General features: G+C 40.8%; 1 long non-coding RNA gene across 1 annotated transcript; it reads right to left on the bottom strand.

Annotated features, from left to right (window-relative positions):
- LOC129840640 (uncharacterized) lies at window positions 1-24394 on the bottom strand. Its single transcript, XR_008757226.1, has 3 exons — window positions 23817-24394; window positions 15938-16015; window positions 1-380 (listed from the first exon to the last, which is right to left on the bottom strand). It is a non-coding gene; the product is annotated as an uncharacterized LOC129840640 (long non-coding RNA).
- Between the last annotated feature and the right edge of the window lie 1345 nt (window positions 24395-25739).

Below are 25739 nucleotides of genomic sequence, written 5' to 3'. Positions count from 1 at the left end.
CAATGTCTGCCTTTCACCTTTCATTGTCATTCCCGGTTGATACCGATACTGATGCCTATCTGCATTTTGTCTGATCGTAACGGGGCTACCTTGGCAAACATGTCTGAGTGGTCAAACTGTCATGTGTGGTGTCCCGTATACATCAGGAGTTCCCTGATACTGGTGCAGAATACACAGGGTTTCTCCCACCCCGTATTGACTGATACCATTCATTCAATCATTTAAAAAAGACAACACAAGTGAAAGTTCTGTGTAGTAAAATGTTTATGCTAAGTGCCAGGTCTCTCTCCATTCAGAGATATCAGTATCAAGCCTGTCTGTCAGTCAGGACTCCATTACATCCTCTTGCAAGTCTCCAAGTGCTGGCTCCATAGATGAATCTGTGAACACATACAGTTGAAGTCGGAAGTTTACATACATCTTAGCCAAATACATTTCAACTCAGTTTTTCACAATTCCTGACATTTAATCCTAGTAAAAATTCCCTGTCTCAGGTCAGTTCGGATCACCATTTTATTTTAAGAATGTGAAATGTCAGAATAATAGTAGAGAGAATGATTTATTTCAGCTTTTATTTATTTCATCACATTCCCAGTGGGTCAGAAGTTTACATACACTCAATTTGTATTTAAGCATTACCTTTAAATTGTTTAACTTGGGTCAAAAGTTTCAGGCCTTCCACAAGCTTCCCACAATAAGTTGGGTGAATTTTGGCACATTTCTCCTGACAGAGCTGGTGTAACTGAGTCAGGTTTGTAAGCCTCCTTACTCGCACACACTTTTTCAGTTCTGCCCACAAATGCTCTATAGGATTGAGGTCAGGGCTTTCTGATGGCCACTCCAATACCTTGACTTTGTTGTTCTTAAGCCATTTTGCCAAACCTTTGGAAGTATGATTGGGGTCATTGTCCATTTCAAAGACCCATTTGCGACCAAGCTTTAACTTCCTGATTGGTGTTTTGTTGCTTCAATATATCCACATAACTTTCCTCCCTCATGATGCCATCTAGTTTGTGAAGTGCACCAGTCCCTCCTGCGCAAAGCACCCCCACAACATGATGCTGCCACCCCCGTGCTTCACAGTTGGGATGGTGTTCTTCGGCTTGCAAGCATCCCCCTTTTTCCTCCAAACATAACGATGGTCATTATGGCCAAACAGTTCCATTTTTGTTTCCTCAGACCAGAGGACATTTCTCCAAAAAGTACGATCTTTGTCCCCATGTGCAGTTGCAAACCATAGTCTGTCTTTTTTTATGGCAGTTTTGGAGCTGTGCGGCCTTTCAGGTTAAATTATATCAAAGTTTATTTGTCACGTGCGCCGAACACAACAGGTGTAGTAGACCTTACAGTGAAATGCTTACTTACAGGCTCTAACCAATAGTGAAAAAAATGTATTAGGTGAACAATAGGTAGGTAAAGAAATAAAACAACAGTAAAAAGACAGGCTATAAACAGTAGCGAGGCTATAAAAGTAGCGAGGCTACATACAGACACCTGGTTAGTCAGGCTGATTGAGGTAGTACGTACATGTAGATATGGTTAAAGTGACTATGCATATATAAGATGAACAGAGAGTAACAGTAGCGTAAAAGAGGGGATTGGCGGGTGGTGAGTGGGACACAATGCAGATAGCCCGGTTAGCCAATGTCCGGGAACACTGGTTGGTCGGCCCAATTGAGGTAGTATGTACATGAAGGTATAGTTAAAGTGGCTATGTATATATGATAAACAGAGAGTAGCAGCAGCGTAAAAAGAGGGGTTGGGGGTTGGGGGGGGCACACAATGCAAATAGTCCGGGTAGCCATTTGATTATCTGTTCAGGAGTCTTATGGCTTGGGGGTAAAAACTGTTGAGAAGCCTTTTTGTTCTAGACTTGGCACTCCGGTACCGCTAGCCATGCGGTAGTAGAGAGAACAGTTTATGACTGGGGTGGCTGGGGTCTTTGATAATTTTTAGGGCCTTCCTCTGACACCGCCTGGTGTAGAGGTCCTGGATGGCAGGCAGCCTAGCCCCAGTGATGTACTGGGCCGTACGCACTACCCTCTGTAGTGCCTTGCGGTCAGAGGCCGAGCAATTGCCGTACCAGGCAGTTATGCAACCAGCTCTCACTGTTACAGCTGTAGAACCTTTTGAGGACCCATGCCAAATCTTTTTAGTTTCCTGAGGGGGAATAGGCTTTGTCGTGCCCTCTTTACGACTCTCTCGGTGTGTTTGGACCATTCTAGTTTGTTGTTGATGTGGGACACCAAGGAACTTGAAGCTCTCAACCTGCTCCACTACAGCTCGTCGATGAGAATGGGGGCATGCTTGATCCTCCTTTTCCTGTAGCCCATAATCATCTCCTTAGTCTTAGTTACGTTGAGGGATAGGTTGTTATTCCGGCACCACCCGGCCAGGTTTCTGACCTCCTCCCTATAGGCTGTCTCGTCGTTGTCAGTGATCAGGCCTACCACTGTTGTGTCGTCTGCAAACTTAATGATGGTGTTGGAGTCGTGCCTGGCCATGCAGTTATGAGTGAACAGGGAGTACAGGAGGGGACTGCGCACGCACCCCTGGGGAGCTCCAGTGTTGAGGATCAGCGTAGCAGATGTGTTGCTACCTACCCTCCCCACCTGGGGGCGGCCCGTCAGGAAGTCCAGGATCCAGTTGCAGAGGGAGGTGTTCAGTCCCAGGATCCTTAGCTTAGTGTTGAGCTTTGAGAGGTACTATTGTGTTGAACGCTGAGCTGTAGTCAATGAAAAGCATTCTCACATAAGTGTTCCTTTTGTCCAGGTGGGTATGGGCAGTGTGGAGTGCAATAGAGATTGAATCATCTGTGGATCTGTTTGGGCGGTATGCAAATTGGAGTAGGTCTAGAGTATCTGGGATAATGGTGTTGATGTGAACCATTACCAACCTATGTTGAAATAGGACTCATTTTACTGTGGATATAGATACTTTTGTACCTGTTTCCTCCAGCATCTTCAAAAAGGTCCTTTGCTGTTGTTCTGGGATTGATTTGCACTTTTCATTCATCTCTAGTAGACAGAATCCTGAGCGGTATGATGGCTGCGTGGTCCCATGGTGTTTATACTTGCGTACTATTGTTTGTACAGATGAACGTGGTACCTTCATGCGTTTGGAAATTGCTTCCACGGATGAACCAGAATTGTGTAGGTCTACAATTAATTTTTCTGAGGTCTTGGCTGATTTCTTTTGATTTTCCCATGATGTCAAGAAAAGAGGCACTGAGTTTGAAGGTAGGCCTTGAAATACACCCACAGGTAAACCGCCAATTGACTCAAATGATGTCAATCAGCCTACCAGCAGCTTCTAAAGCCATGACTTAATTTTTTGGAATTTTCCAAGTTGTTGAACCTCTCTAGGGTACGTGAGACGGTAGCGTCCCACCTCTTCAACAGCTAGTTAAACTGCAGGGCGCTGTAACGATCTTCGTCTTCATCGGATGAGGAGTAGGAAGGATCAGACCAAAATGCAGCGTTGTAAGTGTCCATGATAATTTATTATATCAGAACACGAAAAATACAAAATAACAAAGTGAATGAAAGAAATTAAAATCGAAACAGTTCTGTATGGTGAAAACACAGACACAGAAAACAACCACCCACAAACAAAAGTGGGAAAACAGGCTACCTAAGTACGGTTCTCAATCAGAGACAACGATTGACAGCTGCCTCTGATTGGGAACCATACCAGGCCTAAACATAGAAAACAACACCTAGACATACAACATAGAATACCCATCCACATCACACCCTGACCAAACAAAAAATAGAAACATACAAAGCAATCTACGGTCAGGGCGTGACAGGCTCCAAATTCAAAACAACAGATATCCCATAATTAAAATTCCTCAAACATACATGTATTTTACACCGTTTTAAAGATACACTTGTTGTCAATCCAGCCACAGTGTCCGACTTCAAAAAGGCTTTACAACGAAAGCAAACCAAACGATTATGTTAGGTGAGTGCCTATTCACAGAATAACACAGCCATTTTTCCAGCCAAAGAGAGGAGTCACAAAAAGCAGAAATAGAGATAAAATTAATCACTAACCTTTGATGATCTTCATCAGATGACACTCATAGGACTTCATGTTACACAACACATGCATGTTTTGTTTGGTAAAGTTCCTATTCATATCCAAAAATCTGAGTTTACATTGGCGCGTTACATTCAGAAGTTCCAAAACATCCTTTGATTTTGCAGAGAGCCACGTCAATTTGCAGGAATACTCATAATAAACATTGCTAAAAGATACAACTGTTATGCATGGAATTTTAGATGCACTTCTCCTTAACCTGTCTGGCACCGGGGTTCCGCTAGCGGAACTCCTTCCACATTCCACTGAAAAGGCAGAGCGCGAAATTCAAAAAATATTTTTGAGAAATATTTAACTTTCACACATTAAGAACTAATGTATCTATCATTTCCTATACAACATGTATTTTCTAGTAACTTTTATGAATAGTTATTTGGTCAGAATAGTTGAGTGTCATAAAAATATCCGCACATTCTGGGAAAAAGATGCTACGTTAGCACAATGTATAACCACTGATTTCAGCTCTAAATATGCACATTTTCGAACAAAACATACGTGTATGTATAACCTGATGTTATAGGACTGTCATCTGATGAAGGTTTATGAAGGTTAGTGAAAATTAATATCTTTTGCTGGTTTATTCGCTATCGCTAACGTGCCTTGATGAATGAATGCGGTAGTGTGGTAGGCTATTGTAATAAGCTAATATAATGCTATATTGTGTTTTCGCTGTAAAACACTTAAAAAATCGGAAATATTGGCTCGATTCACAAGATGTTTGTCTTTCATTTGCTGTACACCATCGATTTTTCAGAAATGTTTTATGATGAGTATTTAGGTATTTGACGTTGGTGTCTGTAATTACTCTGGCTGCTTCGGTGCTATTTCTGACGGCAGCTGTGATGGTAGCTGCAATGTAAAACTGATTTATACCTCAAATATGCACATTATTCGAACAAAACATAGATTTATTGTATAACATGTTATAAGACTGTCATCTGATGAAGTTGTTTCTTGGTTAGTTCTTGGTTAGTTAGGTTGGCTTTGTGCATGCTACCTGTGCTGTGAAAAATGTCTGTCCTTTTTTGTATTTTTTGGTGAGCTAACATAAATATATGTGGTGTTTTCGCTGTAAAACATTTTAAAAATCGGACATGTTGACTGGATTCACAAGATGTGTACCTTTCATTTGCTGTATTGCACTTGTTAATCTGTTTGGGCTGCAGGGCCAGTATTGAGTAGCCGGATAAAAGGTGCCCATTTCAAACGGCCTCGTACTCAATTTTTGCTCGTACAATATGCATATTATTATTACTATTGGATAGAAAACACTCTCTAGTTTCTAAAATCGTTTGAATTATATCTGTGAGTAAAACAGAACTCCTTTTGCAGCAAACTTCCTGACAGGAAGTGGAAAATCTGAAATCGATGCTCTCTTCTAGGGGCTGCCTATTAAAGTCCTTGATATTTAAAAGTTTAGATGCACTTCATACGTCTTCCACTAGATGTAGACAAGGAGTGAGAGAAGAAATTGAGTGTGTAACTTGATCTGGACTCGAATCATAGCTCTTGGCATGACGTGACCCCAGTTTCCTGTTTTCTGGAGAGCGCGAGCAGGGACCTGGATTTGCCTTCTGATAAGCTGCCGTTATGGACGACTAATATCTCCGGCTTTGATTTTATTTGATACATGTGACAATATCATCGTAAAGTATGTTTTTTCAATATAGTTTAATCAGATTATTGAAATTTTTTCGGGAGTTTTGCCGTGTTACGTTCTCTTCCGTTTGTTGACATGGAGAGATTTGTGCCACTTGGCAAGTGTGCTTGCTAAATCGAGAGGGAAAAAGGCCGTTCTAAATCCAAACAACGATTGTTCCCGACAAAGGACCCCTTGTACAACATTCTGATGAAAGATCAGCAAAAGTAGGACCCATTTTATGATGCTATTTCATATATCTGTCGTACATGTGAACTAGTCGTTTGCGCCTAGAGTTTGGGTACTCTCTCGCTATACCTAAGCTGGATGTCATAATGAAGTTATTTTTAGAATTCTAACACGGCGATTGCATTAAGAACTAGTGTATGTATCATTTCCTATACAACATGTATTTTTTTGTTATGTTTATGAATAGCTATTTGGTCAGAATACGTGTGTCAGAAAAAGTGTCAGAAAAATATCTGGACGTTGTGGGAAAAAGATGCTACGTTAGCACAATGTATAACCACTGTTTTCAGCTCTAAATATGCACATTTTCGAACAAAACATAAGTGTATGTATAACCTGATGTTATAGGACTGTCATCTGATGAAGCTTATCAAGGTTAGTAAAAAATTATATATCTTTTGCTGGTTTGTTACGATCGCTAACTTTTGCTACCTGTGCTGTGAAAAATGTCTGTCCTTATTTGTATTTGGTGGTGAGCTAACATAAATATACGTGCTGTTTTCACTGTAAAACATTTTAAAAATCGGACATGTTGGCTGGATTCACAAGATGTGTACCTTTCATTTGCTGTATTGGACTTGTTAACCTGTCTAGGATCAGCGTGGCGCTAGCGGCACACCCCCCCCCCCCCCACTGAAAAACCAGTGCCGCGAAATTCAAAAAAAATATTTTTTTAAAATATTTAACTTTCACACATTAAAGTCCAATACAGCTAATGAAAGACACAGATCTTATGAATCCAGTCAACATTTCCGATTTTTAAAATGTTTTACAGGGAAGACACAATATGTAAAGATGTACATCTATTACCTAAAAACACATTAGCATAATCCACCATCTTTTATTTGTCCACCAACACCAGTAGCCATCACCAATTCGGCTAAACTAAGATATTTATAGCCCCTAACCAACAAAAAAACTCATTAGATGACAGTCTGATAACATATTTATGGTATGGGATAGGTTTTGTTAGAAAAAAGTGCATATTTCAGGTATATGGCATAGTTTACAATTGCACCCACCATCACAAATGGACTAGAATAATTACAATGAGCAACGTGTTTACCTAACTACTAATCATCAAACATTTCGTAAAAATACACAGCATACACGAATCGAAAGACACAGATCCTGTGAATACAGACAATATTTCAGATTTTCTAAGTGTCTTACAGCGAAAACACAATAAATCGTTATATTAGCTTAGCACATAGCAATTAGCAGCCCAGCATTGATTCTAGCCAAAGTGAGCGATAAAAGTCAACATCGCCAAAAGATATTAATTTTTTCACTAACCTTCTCAGAATTCTTCCGATGACACTCCTGTAACATCACATTACAACATGCATATACAGTTTGATCGAAAATGTTTATATTTAGCCACCAAAATCATGGTTAGACAATGTGAAATGTAACTCGGCTGGTCAGAATTTGTCCTTGCGCCACTTAGACAGTGATCTACTCTTATACATAAATACTCATAAACGTGACTAAAAAATATAGGGTGGACAGGGATTGATAGACAATTTAATTCTTAATACAATTGCGTTATTACATTTTTTAATTTATCCTTACTTTTCAATACAGTTTGCGCCAAGCGAAGCTACGTCAAAAAACATGGCGTCCTAAGCCACTAAAATGTTTCGACAGAAACACGATTTATCATAATAAAAATGTCCTACCTTGAGCTGTTCTTCCATCAGTATCTTGGGCAAAGGATCCTTTCTTGGGAGAAATCGTCTTTTGGTGGAAAGCTGTCCTCTTGCCATGTGGAAATGTCAACTACGTTCGGGATGAACTGAAAAGCGTGCCCAACTTTTCACATCGTTGCAAAAATAAATGTCCCAAAATCGCACTAAACGGATATAAATTGCTATAAAACGCTTTAAATTAACTACTTTGTGATGTTTGTAACTCCTATAACGAGTGAAAAGATGACCGGAGAAATATAACAGGCTAAACTAACGCTTGGAACAGGAGAGGGTCGGTGTCTTCCACGCGCGTTACGCAGCAAGAAAAGACTTGCTAGCTAAAGGTTTTTTTCATTTGTAGGGCCTGTGAACGAGCAATCGAGCCCGTTGGAATCGTCATCACGTAAAGGCATCCAGGGGAAGACGTAAGAAGTGTCCGTATAGTCATAGCAACGACAGTGCCCTTTTAACTGACTTCAGAAAAGTGCCCAACATTTCTCAAATCTGACTCCATGTCAGGGAAATTGCTGTAGAATGGGCTCTGTTCCACTTAGAGACAAAATTTCAACTCCTATAGAAACTATAGACTGTTTTCTATCCAATAATAATAATAATATGCATATTGTACGATCAAGGATTTTGTGGGAAGCCGTTTAAAAAATTAGCCACATTAGCATAAATAGTCTAAACAGCGCCCCCATCCCCAACAGGTTAATGTGTGAAAGTTAAATATTTCAAAAAAATATTTTTTGAATTTCGCGCCCTGCACTTGAAGTGGCTGTTGTCTTATTGAGGCCGGCCTCGGGCTTGCAGCCAGAAGAAGTTAATGCAATCGCCGTGTTAGAATTCTAAAAATAACTTCATTACGACATCCAGCTTAGTTATAGCGAGAGCGTGCCCAAAATCTGGGCGCAAACTACTATTTCACATGTTCGACAGATATATGAAATAGCATCATAAAATGGGTCCTACTTTTGATGATCTTCCATCAGAATGTTGTACAAGGGGTCCTTTGTCCAGAACAATCGTTGTTTGGCATCTTCTTCGTTGTTTGTCCTCTTCTCCAGTCAATTAGCACGGAAAGCTAGCAAAGTAGCGCGAAGCTCTCCTTCCTGAACAAAGGCACACAACGCAACACGCCTAACGTCCCAAATAAATGTCAATAATCTAATAAAACTATATTGAAAAAACATACTTTACGATGATATTGTCACATTTATCAAATAAAATCAAAGCCAGAGATATTAGTCGTCTATAACGACAGCTTTTCAGAAGGCAATACCAGGTCCCTTCTCGCGCGCTCCAGAAAACAGGAAACTGGTGACACGTCATACAAAGAGCATTTATTCGACCCCAGATCAAGTTATACACTCCATTTCTTCTCTCACTGCCTGTCGACATCTAGTGGAAGACGTATGAAGTGCATGTATACTGATATATATCAAGGACATTTATAGGCAGGCCCTAGAACAGAGCATCGATTTCAGATTTTCCACTTCCTGTCAGGAAGTTTGCTGCAAAATGAGTTCTGTTTTACTCACAGATATAATTCAAACGGTTTTAGAAACTAGAGAGTGTTTTCTATCCAATAGTAATAATAATAATATGCATATTGTACGAGCAAGAATTGAGTACGAGGCCGTTTGAAATGGGCACCTTTTATCCGGCTACTCAATACTGCCCCTGCAGCCCAAACAGGTTAACTTCTTATGGGCAGGTGGGACGGTAGCGACAGAATTATAAATATTTAACTTTCATAAAATCACAAGTGTAATACATCAAAATAAAGCTTTAAAAAAAGAAAAATACCAAAGAACGTGCTCTCATTCACGCGCTTGGAAACACTACAGCCAAAATGGGAGCCAACTAGAATAAATACAATTTCTGGCTAATTTTTCTAAAAAACAGCCTGAAACTCTTTCTAAAGACTGTTGACATCTAGTGGAAGCCATAGGAACTGCAATCTGGGAGGATTTCGCCTTATAATAAACGTGACAGCCATTGAAAATAGTGGTAGGCTGAAATCTTTTTGCGTGTGGATGGTTTGTCCTCTGGGTTTCGCCTGCCATATCAGTTCTATTATACTCACAGATATTATCTTAACCTGTCTAGGATCAGCGTGGCGCTAGCGGCACACCCCCCCCCCCCCCCACTGAAAAACCAGTGCCGCGAAATTCAAAAAAAATATTTTTTTAAAATATTTAACTTTCACACATTAAAGTCCAATACAGCTAATGAAAGACACAGATCTTGTGAATCCAGTCAACATGTTCGATTTTTAAAATGTTTTACAGGGAAGACACAATATGTAAAGATGTACATCTATTACCTAAAAACACATTAGCATAATCCACCATCTTTTATTTGTCCACCAACACCAGTAGCCATCACCAATTCGGCTAAACTAAGATATTTATAGCCCCTAACCAACAAAAAAACTCATTAGATGACAGTCTGATAACATATTTATGGTATGGGATAGGTTTTGTTAGAAAAAAAGTGCATATTTCAGGTAGATGGCATAGGTTACAATTGCACCCACCGTCACAAATGGAATAGAAAAACTACTTAGAGCAACGTGTTTACCTACTTACTAATCATCAAACATTTCGTAAAAATACACAGCATACACGAATCGAAAGACACAGATCCTGTGAATACAGACAATATTTCAGATTTTCTAAGTGTCTTACAGCGAAAACACAATAAATCGTTATATTAGCATAGCACATAGCACATAGCAGCCCAGCATTGATTCTAGCCAAAGTGAGCGATAAAAGTCAACATCGCCAAAAGATATAAATTTTTTCACTAACCTTCTCAGAATTCTTCCGATGACACTCCTGTAACATCATATTACACAATCCATATAGAGTTTGATCGCAAATGTTTATATTTAGCCACCAAAATCATGGTTAGACAATGTGAAATGTAGACAAGCTGGTCAGAAAATGTCCTTGCGCCACTTAGACAGTGATCTACTCTTATACATAAATACTCATAAACGTGACTAAAAAATATAGGGTGGACAGGGATTGATAGACAATTTAATTCTTAATACAATTGCGGAATTACATTTTTTAATTTATCCTTACTTTTCAATACAGTTTGCGCCAAGCGAAGCTACGTCAAAAAACATGGCGTCCTAAGCCACTAAAATGTTTCGACAGAAACACGATTTATCATAATAAAAATGTCCTACCTTGAGCTGTTCTTCCATCAGTATCTTGGGCAAAGGATCCTTTCTTGGGAGTAATCGTCTTTTGGTGGAAAGCTGTCCTCTTGCCATGTGGAAATGCCAACTGCGTTCGGGATGAACTGAAAAGCGTGTCCAGCTATTCACATCGTTTCAAAAATAAATGTCCCAAAATCGCACTAAACGGATATAAATTGCTATAAAACGCTTTAAATTAACTACCTTATGATGTTTTTAACTCCTATAACGAGTGAAAAGATGACCGGAGAAATATAACAGGCTAAACTAACGCTTGGAACAGGAGCGGGTCGGTGTCCAGCACGCGCGTTACGCAGCAAGGAAAGACTTGCTAGCTACAGGGTTTTTTAATTTATAGGGCCTGTGAACGCGCAATCGACCCCATTGGAATCGTCATCACGTAAAGGCATCCAGGGGAAGACGTAAGAAGTGTCCGTATAGTCATAGCAATGACAGTGCCCTTTTAACTGACTTCAGAACAGTGGCCAACATTTCTCAAATCTGACTCCATGTCAGGGAAATTGCTGTAGAATGGGCTCTGTTCCACTTAGAGACAAAATTTCAACTCCTATAGAAACTATAGACTGTTTTCTATCCAATAATAATAATAATATGCATATTGTACGATCAAGGATTTTGTGGGAAGCCGTTTCAAAAATTACCCAATTAGCATAAATAGTCTAAACAGCGCCCCCATCCCCAACAGGTTAACAGTTTTAGAAACTTTGGAGTGTGTTCTATCCAAATCTATCAATTGTATGCATATGCTAGCTTCTGGGCCTGAGTAACAGGCAGTTTACTTTGGGTACGCTTTTCATCCGGACGTGAAAATTCTGCCTCCTACTCAAGAGAGGTTAACTCCACTCTAACTTATCTTGAGCCCTCCTCCCTTTCATCAATTCTATAAATGTATTTCAGGATAAGACTAAATAAAATGTCTCATGAATTTAAACCCCCCCAATGTTTTCTGAGCTTGCAAGTAGTCATATCTCTTTTGATTCTGCCCCTGTATCTCTGCTGAATGTAATACTTTTCCCTGTCGTAATTTGGCCTATTTGACAACCGCACAGACGCAAAATACATCTATGTGTTATTCCCAACTCCGGCCGCCTTCATGAGTGCTTGCTGCTGCTCACTAGTCAGTGAAGAAAATGTCTGTACAGCCACATTTACTCCAAAATGATACGGTACAGAGGGCTCAGGCACCACCGTGCAGTTTCTCACCCAATGGCCAAATGCGCCGAATTGGTGACGAGGTTTGGTGGCTTTTTGCTGCCGAATGTATTTGTTGTCATATTTACCTCTCCGCTTCATTTTATTTGTCTTACTCTTGAATCTATTACCGGTACTTGGGGTATGTTGAGCAGCGACTACACGCAGCGCAAAGTGAGCGGAATTAGATTCCACTCTCAACCATCTTGAACTCTCTCCACCCATGTGAAGTGTTGGTCCACCACCCCTGCAATAGCAGTTTTGACAGTGGGTTTCAATCCTGCTGTCAAAGCAGAGGTAGAAATTCCTGAATTTTCATAAAAATGATCTGCTAGTGCCGGATTAGTGCACAACGAATCTTCCATCCTATCAACGTACTCACGTACCCGCTCATTTTGACCCTGAGTGCATTTGCACATTTTGTTAATGTCAGGGCGGAATAAAACTATTTCCAATAGCTGTCACAAATATTTCGATTTCGGAGCTCCCTTTGTATATTTCAATTTGTGACTAAGAAGTTACTGGGTCACATGCCTCACGAGAGGATGACCAGGCAGGAGTACGATAGTTCCCGATTAATTATGCCAACATTGATCTCGGCAATAGGGAACGGATAACATTACTATAATCACCAGCGTGGAATCCAAACATTCTTCCAGGAAACGGATAAACACCTGACCCTCTTTAACAGGGTCAGACTCTTTCATTATGCTATGCATTTCACCAATACTCAGTGCCTGGTGTTGGTGTTACATTTGTTAAATCATGTTATAGTTTGACTATCTGGCAGAACGAGGTTCCGTCCCTCTGCGAGTCTCTGCCCGGGATAATGAGTCATCACAACTGCATGAGTACGAACCGGGCGCACCTCTCTATGTTTTCTGGGATCCCTCAGATCTATGATCCAGACTGGATCCCTCTGCTGCCTCTCAATCATGATATACATGATATCCCGGGGCGAACGGTGGGGAAGTGGCGAGACTATATACACCCCCCCCCCAGGTGTTCTGATGCTGCTGAAGGGCAGCCTTAAGTTGTTGGACTTTATTTTGATTATTTTTCAGAGCCGTTGCGAGGTCCTAGTTCTGTTATTTCAAATGTTTTATTAGTTGCCTCATACTTGTTAGTCACCTGGACAAGATGACCCTGCATATCTTTAATTTGAGTATTATCGGTTATACTCTTCTGTCAACATCAAAACGCTTGAATATTGAGCTTGCGATTTCTCATTAATTTCATTGTGCCATACCACAACAGCATCTCTGAGTTCTTTATTTGTTTGGAATTTTCCATCAGCTTGGAAATGCTGAACAATTATATCCAGTTTGCAAAATTTTTTCCATATTCAAGACGAATTTTAGATTGCTTGTACGCCTCTTTCAGAGCCTCTATGGCTTTATTAAACTTGTCTTCCTGCCCCTCTTTAAAGGGAGAATCGTAGCCGTCAGTCACCATAAATAGTTATTATTTATGGCGACCAGGGTGTTTCTCCTCACCCACGGCTCTAACACACGCCAATTGTTACTATTTTTCAGTTAGTGATACTCACTTCCCGGAGAGTAGTTATGGTATAGGTGCCTAATAATTTGGTCACTGGACCTGATACCTTGTATTAGAACCAAAACTAAAGCATCTGCCAATTTATTACTGGAGAATACAGGGGACCTAATGTCTTCTACCAGTGACACACATGAAATATCACTGCTGTTGACAACACACATAACCAGAATTATTCACAGTTGTCTTCCTGCTTCCAGATAATCTGTCACGTCTCCCCGCCCCAATAGGGCCTAAACCAACCGCTCTATTTATTGCTACTGCTAATACACACAAATCACGTTCAAACAACGTTAAAATATTTTATTGCTTTTCTAACCATGAATGTGGCTCTCCTCCAGAAAGTATAGGCCACCTTTTATAACTATCCACATTCCCTTCTTTCAGTCCTTCTCCATGGACTAATTCTCTACAACCTAGCGTACTAGTACACAAGCATGACAATTTATCCATCCACACACAGTCTACTGCCTCACGGCCACTGCGGCTGGGACTTTTGTCCCTCTTACAGATCTCTCAGGGAAACAACCCCACTAGGGACCTACAGTGGTTTCAGAAAGTATTGGCTTTTTTCCTATTTTGTTGCCTTACAACCTGGAATTAAAATTGATTTTTTGGGGGGCTTGTATTATTTTTATTGTGAAACAAACAAGAAATAAGACCAAAAAACAGAACGTGGAGAACGCTTTGTAGTCAATTTTGACACTAGAATAAATGTTTCTGATACATATCGATGCCACATTTTCAACGGGATTAGTTGCTTTTTATGTGTTGCATTTGTGTTCAATGTGCTCTGTTATTCATTACGTTTGTCTTCCTGCTTACAGGTTAAGGAGGTGATTGAGCACACCTGTGACCCTCCTTAAAAGAGGAGAACATGGTAGTGATGGGTCGGTCACGAACATATCAGAAGAGCCAAATCTATTTGTAAAAATATACAAAATAATCAAAAGATTTAAATCAAAATAATTAACTAATTCAAAGAATGAATAAATAAATAAAATATAGGCCTAAATGCTCAAGCGCACACATTAGTTCTGACTGTCTGCTCACACTAACAGCCTCACCTGTTGTTCCTGTCAATCAGAAACACAGTGTCAACCAATGAATCAAAGATACGTGAGGGAGGGCCGAGCCAACTCACTCACAGTCACACACTTAGCAGCTGAGGAGAAAGAGGAGGGACAGCTGTGAAAACAACAGCTGGAAAATGAGTCGGAAGCACAGTAGCATTTGGAAGCATTTTAGTAATGTAGACAATGTTAGAGCACAGTGTAGAATTTGCCAAAACAAAATCTTATATAAAGCCGGTTCTACACACAACCTACACCGGCATATGTGAACTGTGCACCCAACTGTGAAGCTAGCTGTAGCGGAGCTTCGAGAAACCATTGGGCCTGCTAGTGATAGTGGTGGTGCCAGCACCTCCACATGTGGAGATGTATCTACTCAGTCAAGTAGTCCTACTCCGCGACCCACAGCAACGCAGTCTTCTATGGACCAGTTTATGCCAAAGTCTATGTCTGTAGCAAAACAAGGCCTAACTTGATATTGCTTGGCTAAAATGATTGCCACCGATTTCCAGCCATTTTCGATCGTGGAGGACAGAGGTTTTACAAATTATAACAATAGTCTAAATCCAATGTACACAATTCCAAGCAGGAAAACCCTTTCAAAATCACTTATTCCTCAACTGTACGAGAGCACGCAGAATTCAGTGTGGGAAAGAGTCCAAAAAGCTACTGCAGTTTGCCTTACCACTGACTGCTGGACATTAAGGGTAACCACTTCTTCCATGTCGGTTACATGTCACTTCATTGAAGATTTTTTGATGTCTAGCTGTCTTCTGGACTGCTTTAAGTTCAGCGACAGACACACCTCGGAGAACTTGGCAGAGGAACTGTTGAGAGTGGCCAGAGAATGGCAAGAAGATGGAAAAGTGATCTGTTGTGTTAGCGACAACACAGCTAACATAAATGTTCAAATGGACCCATCATCCATGTCTTGCCCACACAATCAACCTGACTGTAAGAGATGCTCTGAAGGTGATGAAGCCCACTGGACAAAGTAAAAGCAGCTGTGGAATACTTACACAGGAGCACTTAGGTGCTGAAAAACTACACAACTACTAAACTACTAAGTCTACACAACGCAAGAGGCGGATGCCTGACCTGAGGCCTAAACAAGACTGGAATTCAACATTGTATATGTTGAAGCTGTTTCTTGAGTGAAAGGATGCCATGATCTCTTCCCTGGCCATTGTCAATGTACCTGTTGGTGCTCTGACCCATGAGGAATGGGAGGTGGTGGAGGAGGTGTGCAGAGTCCTGGAACCCTTTGAGCAGGTCACTGTGGAGATCAGTGGAGAGAAGTACAGTAAGCAGTTATTACTACATCATTATTTAATCCAGTATTATATATGTATATGAGCAGTAGATGAGGATGTAGTATCAGTAGACAAAACATGAACCTGAACTAATAAGATACTGTTGTCTCTTTCCAGCTATGTGACAGCCTCAAAAATGATACTCCTGTGTAAGGGTCTGCAGCGAATCACAGCCAGCTGCCAGAGAGAGGCAAATGTAACCACAGGACATGTGACAGAGTTGATGGACACCCTATGTTCATCAATGGACAGAAAGTTCCACAGAATGGAATATAATCACATGCTATCAGCGATTGATGAGGCTCTTCAAAGAAAAACCTCAGCAGCAGGGAGGGACAGCCCCAGCAGTCAGCTGGCTCAGGCACCAAGGCAACAGGAAGAAGAGGGATCAAATGGAGCAGAAGCACCAGCAGTAGTGCCACAAACGTCTGCTGTTTGGATGCTGTTTGACGAGAGAGCAACTGGGGATGCAGCACGAAGGAATCCCTCAGCAGATGCCATAATGGAGCTCCTATTTGGAGTGGCCCCTCCAAAGATCTGCAGATCCTCTGACCTGGTGTAAGAACAAGGCCTCTGTCTACCCACGGCTCACTAAAGTCATGACAGGGAGACTTTGCATAGTGGCCACATCCGTTCCTTCTGAGAAGGTCTTCTCGAAAACGGGACAAATAATTACTGAGAGAAAAAAACACATCAGCCCCTCAAAAGTGAGGCAGCTTGCATTTCTGAATGAAAATCTCTCATAAATGCAAAATATGGTCAGCATTGCTGTGTGCTGCTAGATATAACATGGCAATAAAGAAGAGAGAGAAAAGAGGAATGAGTTTAATGTTTTAAGTGAAATGCTGCAGTTTTGCACATTGTTATTTATTTTCTTTGATATGGTGCAAAATTCGATTCATATGTTACTCAGATTGTATTCGTTTTGAATTGTTACATTTATATGCACTTAGTTTATATACATTAAAAAATGTATACTTTAAATGCACATGTGTAATAGCATCCTTCTTTTTTACATTTATTTAAATTTATGGGATGCTGCAGTTTTGCAAATTGTTATTTATTTTTCTTTGATATGGTGCAATATTCTATTATGTTCAGATTTTATTCGTTTTGAATGGTTAGATTTGCAGTTGAAGTCGGAAGTTGACATACACCTTAGCCAAATACATTTAAACTCAGTTTTTCACAATTCCTGACATTTAATCCTACTAAAAATTCACTGTTTTAGGTCAGTTAGAGTCACCACTTTATTTGAAGAATGTGAAATGTCAGAATAAGAGCAGAGAGAAGGATTTTTTTCTGCTTTTATTTCTTTCATCACATTCCCAGTGGGTTAGAAGTTTACATACACTCAATTAGGATTTGGTAGCATTGCCTTTAAAATGTTTAACTTGGGTCAAATGTTTTGGGTAGCCTTCCACAAGCTTCCCACAATAAGTTGGGTGAATTTTGACCCATTCCTCCTGACAGAGCTGGTGTAACTGAGTCAGGTTTGTAGACCTCCTTGATCGCACACAGCTTTTCAGTTCTGCCCACACATTTTCTATAGGATTGACGTCAGGGCTTTGTGATGGCCACTCCAAGACCTTGACATTGTTGTCCTTAAGTCATTTTGCCACAACTTTGGAAATATGCTTGGGGTCATTGTCCATTTGAAAGACCCATTTGCGACCAAGCTTTAACTTCCTGACTGATGTCTGTTTATTTGCTAGAAATCTACCGTGTTCTGTGCTATACCTATTTAAATTTGACATGTATCTAACCCACACAACGTAAATTCAATATGTCTACTAGTTTTGTGAACCCCTCAAGCAATGTTCCTTTTTTATTGAAACTGTAGTAACATTGTAATGACCATAGAATAAACAACCTATTTTGTAATTCTGTGGTTGAATTGTTACCATGGTTTGTACCCAGTTCAAGTCTACATTGGCCCTGCCCTGTCAGTGCAAACAGTGGGCATTATGCAGCTTTTCTCATTTCAGGGTTTCCCAAACCAACTCCCCATCAAGCTTTGATTATTTGGACCCTGGTCTATTTAATAGTGGGATGAAGTGAGGGAGGTACAAGTACCTCTTGTAAGCCAGCAGTATACCACTCTGCATACAACTGCTGGCTTGCTTCTGATGCTAAGCAGGGTTGGTCCTGGTCAGTCCCTGGGTGGGAGAACAGATGCTGCTGGAAGTGGTGTTGGTGGTCCAGTAGGCGGCACTCTGGTCTAAAAATGATCCCACAATACCCCAGGGCAGTGATTGCACTGCCCTGTGTAGGGTGCCATCTTTCGGCTGGAACGTTAAACGGTTTTCCTGACTCTCTGAGGTCATTAAAGATCCCATGGCTCTTATTGTAAGAGTAGGGGTGTTAACCCTGGTGTCCTGGCTAAATTCCCAATCTGGCCCTCAAACCATCATGGTCACCTAATAATCCCCAGTTTACAATTGGCTCTTTCATCCCCGGTAACTATTCCCCAGGTTGTTGCTGTAAATGAGAACATGTTCTCAGTCAACTTACCTGGTAAGATAAAAAATAAAAACCTCTGACACAGCGGGTCATGTATTTTTTTGAAGTTGGAGCAAGAACTTTGGAGCAAGAACATAATTCATGACGGTAATTTTTTTCTCCAAAATACCAAATTTGAACAGAAAAGAAAGACTGTGTACGTACCGTGTTGTTCTGTATGCCTAGGGCATTTACAGAATGCACTGATGCAACTGCATTTCATTGGATAAACTGTGGTTGCCAAGGTGACAAACTATGATAACGGCAATTTGGCCTCACTTTGTACAGCTCGGTCAAGCATTGGTATTTTGCAGTTCAATCCAACATCCATCGACGGGTGACAGTTAAAATCCTAGATACGCAAGGTCAATTACATAATCACTGGGTCAGTTTGGATGTTCGGAAGCTATCCTTCCCAGCAATAAGGCCTTGATACTATTTTGACTGAACAAACTTTTCTGTGCTTTTTCTGGAGTCTCTCTTTAAGCCTTTGTTTGGATCTGTTTGTTCTATAGTCAAGGGTCCAAAAAGTATATTATTTAACGGTATGATGTTGTGTGCACTTTTGGTAGAACTCTTCCAGTATGCAGTTCAAAGCATGTGAAAAGACTCCTGAGGTACAGGCCTTCATTGAATTGTGACTAGCCAACGATATTGGCCTTACTGTGATTTAAAGTGTATTTATTGGCAGTATGATCTTTTGTTCCGTTTGGTAGAACTTTTCCAGTGTCTAATTGGAAACTAGTAAAAAGACTGCTGCGGTGTAGTCCAACATTGAGATCAATTAGAATGAAATGGGCCACATTAAGTGACCCACCAGCAGGACCGAGAGCACTACGATTCAGTGTTTTACCAGACACACTGCACACCTTCTCCAATTCATCTACTCTCATGCTAACTGTTCACTAATTGATCCGCTAGCTGCAAAGTGGTGACAAGCAGGTGGACGGACCCATTCCAGAGATAAAGTTAAAACCACCGGGGAAAAAAATATGAATCTGTAGCAATAAGCACCATACGGACAAAACGCAAATCATCGTAACATGGCATTTTTTGGTGATACATAATGGTTAACACAGAGTGACAGAATTATAAATCATATAAACCGTGATATATCTCGCCTGGCATGACAGTAAGTCCTGAGAATCAGCGAATCATTGTCCTGCTTTTCCCTTGACATACCAGCAGTCTCAGTAATTATAATCTTACAGGACACTTTATTTCTCCCCTCCACAGGAATCTGCAGCGACAAGATAAGTGTAGGGCCTTGTAATTGTACGATGCCTTAGTCTTTCCAGTCCTCTGATAATGGGTTTGTGAAAGCCTTTTGCTCATTAAGCTGCTTTTGTTTTTTATTGGTGTGGGTTGATTATTTTTCAGGAGAATCCCAGGGGTTTAATGTCATTCTATAAACAGAGCAGTGGCAACTCTTCCCCGAGCCCTTGTCCTTAGAAATCAAGAGTTATGTACGTGGCCATAAAAGGCCTCCATATTTACTATAACCCAATCTCACGATAACAGCCCAAAGTACTCATTGGAAACTGTCCTAAATTCTTAAAGTAGACAGTCCAAGTGGTGCTCAATAACGATGATGTCCAGACATATTTATAATACTAATACAAAGAGAAAATAACACAAAGTCCCTCAATAGTATGGCAAACAGAACTCATTCGTTTTCGTCCTAAATTGGGCAATTGTGAAATTGTGTCTGCGAAGCCAATTCATATATGAGCATTATGAATCGGTGATATTTCCTAGAAGTAAAGGAGATGAAATGAGTATTTTCTGGAAGGCAGAATGACTGTGAGCTATTTGCAATTATTTCTAATTGTCCTGGTTTGGGATGATATGTTGTAGCAAGTCCAGCAGGCTTGGAAAACTAAATGAAAGGATTTCTAAAGGGGATCTGTGGAGAAAGGTTCAGATTTGCAGCACCTCTGTTAACAAAGGTGTAATGCTGAAAGCAACGTCCTGCCAAGAGTCCATGACAGGAAAGGCTACATCATCACTTCCTGTTTGAAACAGCACTCTCCTCTTTTACAGAAACACCGACTCTTCTGACCGGCTTTTGTCCTCCATTAGCTGCATGCCTCTTTCATCCTCTTCCTGTTATGTGGTAGGCCTAGGCGCCAGTCTGCAGTATGGAGTGGCTACGGCAGCTTGTGTAGGAACTCAGGCTACAGAAGCATCAATTCCGAGCAAACAAGATTAAAGCCATGAGTCATCATTTGGGTCACGGGGTGCGGTGACCAAAGACCCAGTCCCCCAGTCTATTTCTTTCATCCGGGGGAAGAGAATAGCCAATCCCATTTCTCTCATTTCTCAGTCTCTTTGAGGTTCAGTAGAGAGGGTAAGCATGACCAATCGCACACAGCTAACCAACCCCATCCCCCTTCTCTCTCCCCTCTCCGCCTGCCTCCACTCCTATCCCTTGCCCTGGGCTTCGAATGTAATTGCAGCTACTTTTGGGAGGGCTCATCTGCAGAAAGTGCAGGGGATTTTGAGAAAGGGGGTATATTTGATAGAAAGAGAGTGAAGGGAGCAATGGAAAGAAAGTTATGTCTTGAAAGGTTTGGCGTTTTTCAAAATGTCAAGCTGAATTTCTCATTTGAAGCAATGGATGTAATGGCTTCGGTAGGAAATTACTCCCAATTACTTTATTTCAGCCAGATGCACTTATAGCGGTCATTTAAGCCTCAGCTCTTATGCTGCCTGTCAAAAGCTGAAAACAACACAACCATTCACTATAGACTGGAAGGACTGGAATACTGTCACTGTCCGGCAGATAAATATAATTTATGTAATAATCTGATAAATATTGAATATATACAGTATGAGTGATGGAACTTGTGCACAACTAAAAGTAGAGGAAAATGTTTCCTGTAATGTCTTATTAAAATTATATGTTATAATGTGCACATAAACATGTTGTCTCATATCTCAATCTGGCTCATTGGTAAACACAACTGAAGTAGCTTAATAATTCCACTGTCTGCTCTCTTCTAAATTAAATGATATCCACTGACTTGTAGACAGCTAAACTTCTCCACCCACCCTGCCCAAAAAACAGCATACACACAGTGAGAGGCGTACTTTGAAATAAAATGCATTGTCTTAAGGAAATGGTTTGATCAGCCAGGTCAAATACCAGTGGGTTAAAGTGCTTAAATAGTAAAAATACTTTACAGCACTACCTAAGTCGTTTTTTGGGGTATCTGTACTTTACTTTACTATTTATATTGTGTATATTTACTTCACTACATTCCTAAAGATAATCATGTACTTTTTACTCCATACATTTTCCCAGACACCCAAAACTACTTGTTAGATTTTGAATGCTTAGCAGGACAGGAAAAAGGTCCTAGTCACACACATCAAGAGAACATCCCTGGTCATCCGTACTGCCTCTGATCTGGCGGACTCACTAAACACAAATGCTTAGTTTGTAAATGATGTCTGAGTGTTGGAGTGTGCTACTGGCTGTCCTTAAATTACAGCAAATAAAATGCCTGGTTTGCTTAATATAAGGAATGTGAAATGATTTATACTTTTACTTTTTATACTTAAGTATATTTTAGCAATTACATATACTTTGATACTTAAGTATATTTAAAAACAAATACTTTTAGACTTTTACTCAAGTAGTATTTTACTGGCTGACTTTCACTTTTACTTCAGTAATTGTCTATTAAGGTATCTCTACTTTTACTCAAGTATGACAATTGGGTACTTTTTCCACCACTGTCAAATACAGATCTGAGATCTGAAGGTCGCCAGGCCTGGGGAGTGGAGCTGATTCATCTTTGCTCCACTTCAAATAGCGAACTCTTTCCTCAGAGGTTCCACTGCACATACATCATACACACAGTTCACAGATCTCACAGAGTGGCCCGGGTCACTGAAATCAGCCCTAGTGGTGCCGCAGGGTTCACTCTCTCCCTGCTGCTCAGACCCACATATTAAAGGAGCTCTGTTGACTTTGGTGCCCAGTTCCAGACGTGTTTGTGTGTGTGTTTGAGAAGAGATACTGTAATGAGGGCTCATCACAAAGAAAGATTTTGCCTGGTTGAGGAGGAGAAAGCGAGTTACAAATGAATGAGAGAATCTTCCAAATAAACTGTGCAGAATCTTTCCATGTTTGTTTGTGTTTGTGTGTGTGTGTGTGTGTGTGTGTGTGTGTGTGTGTGTGTGTGTGTGTGTGTGTGTGTGTGTGTGTGTGTGTGTGTGTGTGTGTGTGTGTGTGTGTGTGTGTGTGTGTGTGTGTGTGTGTGTGTGTGTGTGTGTGTTTGTGTGCTCATGCATGTTGTGTGTTTGTGCTCATGTGTGTGGGTGTGTGTGTCTCTTCTGGTACCCCTTCTGTTTTGACTGCTTTTCAAAGGTGGATGTGTTCTTTATTCTGTTTTTGCCCACGCACCGGCCACAATCTGGTCATTCCAATTAATGAGGAACTGCAAATCATCTCCCCCCGTGTATCTAACGATAACAAATGAGAAAGACGGTGGAGGGACGGAGGAGGTTCAGAACCACGGACAGCACCACAACAGCCTGACGGCCGATTCTCAATGTTCAAGGCCACATTTCACAAAGAATCTCAGAGTAGGGGTGCTGATCTAGGATCAGGTCCCCTCTGTCTATATAATATCATTCATTATTATCTAAAACGCCAAACTGATCCTAGAATACAGTCATTATGTTTCCTGATTATGTGTCATCACCTGCTTCAACAGAGTAAAGTAATTCTCCACTACTATTAGCCATCCTGAATCTTTTATATGAAATGTATTTGAGATAGAGAGCCATCATTAATTTCAGCAGTCGCTCATCAACTGGTGTTCAAGACGTGGATACATATTGCAGCAACAGGTATCTTGTTCTCTGCAAAGTCCTGAAGAGTCACCGTATGAAGAGTCTCTTGCTTTTACCACAGTTACACATCAGTACAGCGTCTGGAATCCATAGAGGGTTTCTCTCCCTCGGTTGTTAATAATTCATAATTCATCTGAAAGTTGCTCAACGCCTTCATTTTGGGCCCTCCCTCCCTTACTTCTTCCTACCTTCTCTCTGCATATCCCTCTATCCCACTTTCTTTCTCTATTTCTATCGTAGAATCACATTTCTATTTCTGTCTTACACTCTGTCTCACTCTTCTCCCTCTCCTGCGTGTTTGATTGGGTCATATTTGCATTTTACAAATTGTGCCGGTGTACCTTTGCCACGCGCAAACATGCACAAACACACACACACACATACACACATACTTACATACACACACAGCCCATCCTCTCTTGCCTGCGTCAGATGCCCCAGTCTCCCTTCACACCTACACAGTGATCTTCTCACGTCGACTTCCCTTCCCTCCGCGGGCGGCCTACTTCCCGGATCCCTCCAGTCATGCTTGACGTATTTAGTCTTGTGGAAATATTAGCACATTCCCTGCTTTAAGTGCCAAGGATTATTCTCCAACGATGTTCATTTTGTAATGAGAATTAACGTTACATTTTTAAAATCCCACTTTGCTATTTACATTTTTCTTTTGAATTCGGTAGTCCTATTTGACTCTGAAGTGCGTGCCAAATTTGAAAATGTCTCAAGAGAAAAAAGTCCCAAATAAAATACCTACAAAGCAAATGAAAGCGCTGACCCCTTGAGAGGTGTGTTGTGTTAGAACAAGCTGTTCTGACAGGAAAACGGAGCAACTGTATCATGCTGATTGGCTAGACCCGGGGTTTTGGTACTACATAGGCAGTCCCCAGAAGACAGAAAAAGTGAGCACGTCCTCAGCCCAATTAACACTCACATCATTTCCAAACAGCTTCTTTTCAAAGACTACTACAGCTAATGCTCCCCCTGCTCTCCCATGGTTAAACAGAAAAGAACAGGATGTTTTGTTAGTGCCAAGTTCTGTTGACGTTTGCCTGCTAATGAATACCAATTAGCTGGTGAGGAGGAGGACATGTGACGTCGAGTACCCACATGTTCAACTCCAATTTAAGACACTTTGCTACGGAGACTGAGTGCCGTAGTTATTTTACTCACTGTTGCCCATTTAAAACCCATTTGTGCCTATAATTGCATAGAAAGTGGATACTGTTGAAAGTGCATAGAAACAGTCATGACAAAAACAATATAGCATTACAGTCCCTGGGTAGCGGTTGCACTTCCTCATTTAAGGTCATTTTAATACACTGCTTGAAAATGCACAACCACAAACTATACTTTCACTTTCATATTAGACTCTCCTTGATGCTTTTAACTTTCTCCCCAAGCAAATGCGTCTCCCTTTCAGGTCATACCCAGACATAAAATAAGTGAATTTCACCATGCCACAGACAAATGGACAGATGGACAGACTCTGCCATGCTCCACAGTCTACAGAGACTGAGATATACCAGCACCACACTGTGAGAGCCAGTGTGGGTTCTTTGTTAAATTTTCTCACTCACTCCCCTGTTTCTCTTTCAATTTTTTTGTCTCTTTTCTACTAGCTGAATGACCTACAGAGCTGGCAGGCTTTGAGCAAGAGGGAAGTCAATCAGGATTGGAACAGAGAGGATCCTGGGGCATGGAGACAGCGGTGTGGTGTATAGAGCGGGGAGCTGGCGCCCATGTGCTTTTTACTCCAGCGGGGGGTTGTCAGCACAGGTTGGCCCGACACAGAAGTCGGTTTCAGAGGTCGCTTAGGCAATGAGGTAGAATCAATTTTCGCTAACTCCGTTGTGAAGAAAGACAGCGAAAGTGACTTTGGGGTGTTGACAAGCTCACGCAAAGAGTGGAGGAGGAGAAATCTGCCCTGGGTCTCAAGAGTCGCAACATTTTAAATTGACCTACTACCAGGACTGACAATATTTATAATCACCTTGGGAACTTATTTTTTTTTAATTCAGGCGCAGTGTGCCAGAACAAAGTTATCTAACAAATGAGTCTACCAATCATGGGGGAATAAAAAAAAATGCATGGAAGTCCAGTCTTTTCTATTGTATTTGTCACATCCCCCGAATATAACAACCTTACCGTGAAATGCTTACTTTACAAGCCTTTAACCAACAATGCAGTTCAAGAAATGGAGTTAAGAAAATATTTTCTAAATAAACTAAAGTAAAAAATGTAATAAAAAGTAACACAATGAAATAACAATAACGAGGCTTTATCACGGTGTGTACCGAGTTATTATGCGGGGGTACAGGT

This window comes from Salvelinus fontinalis, chromosome 41 (assembly GCF_029448725.1).
Source record: "Salvelinus fontinalis isolate EN_2023a chromosome 41, ASM2944872v1, whole genome shotgun sequence".
In the NCBI taxonomy this organism is placed as follows: Eukaryota; Metazoa; Chordata; class Actinopteri; order Salmoniformes; family Salmonidae; genus Salvelinus; species Salvelinus fontinalis.
Note: the sequence above shows the minus strand (reverse complement) of the source record. Positions and strands in the feature narration are given on the sequence as shown.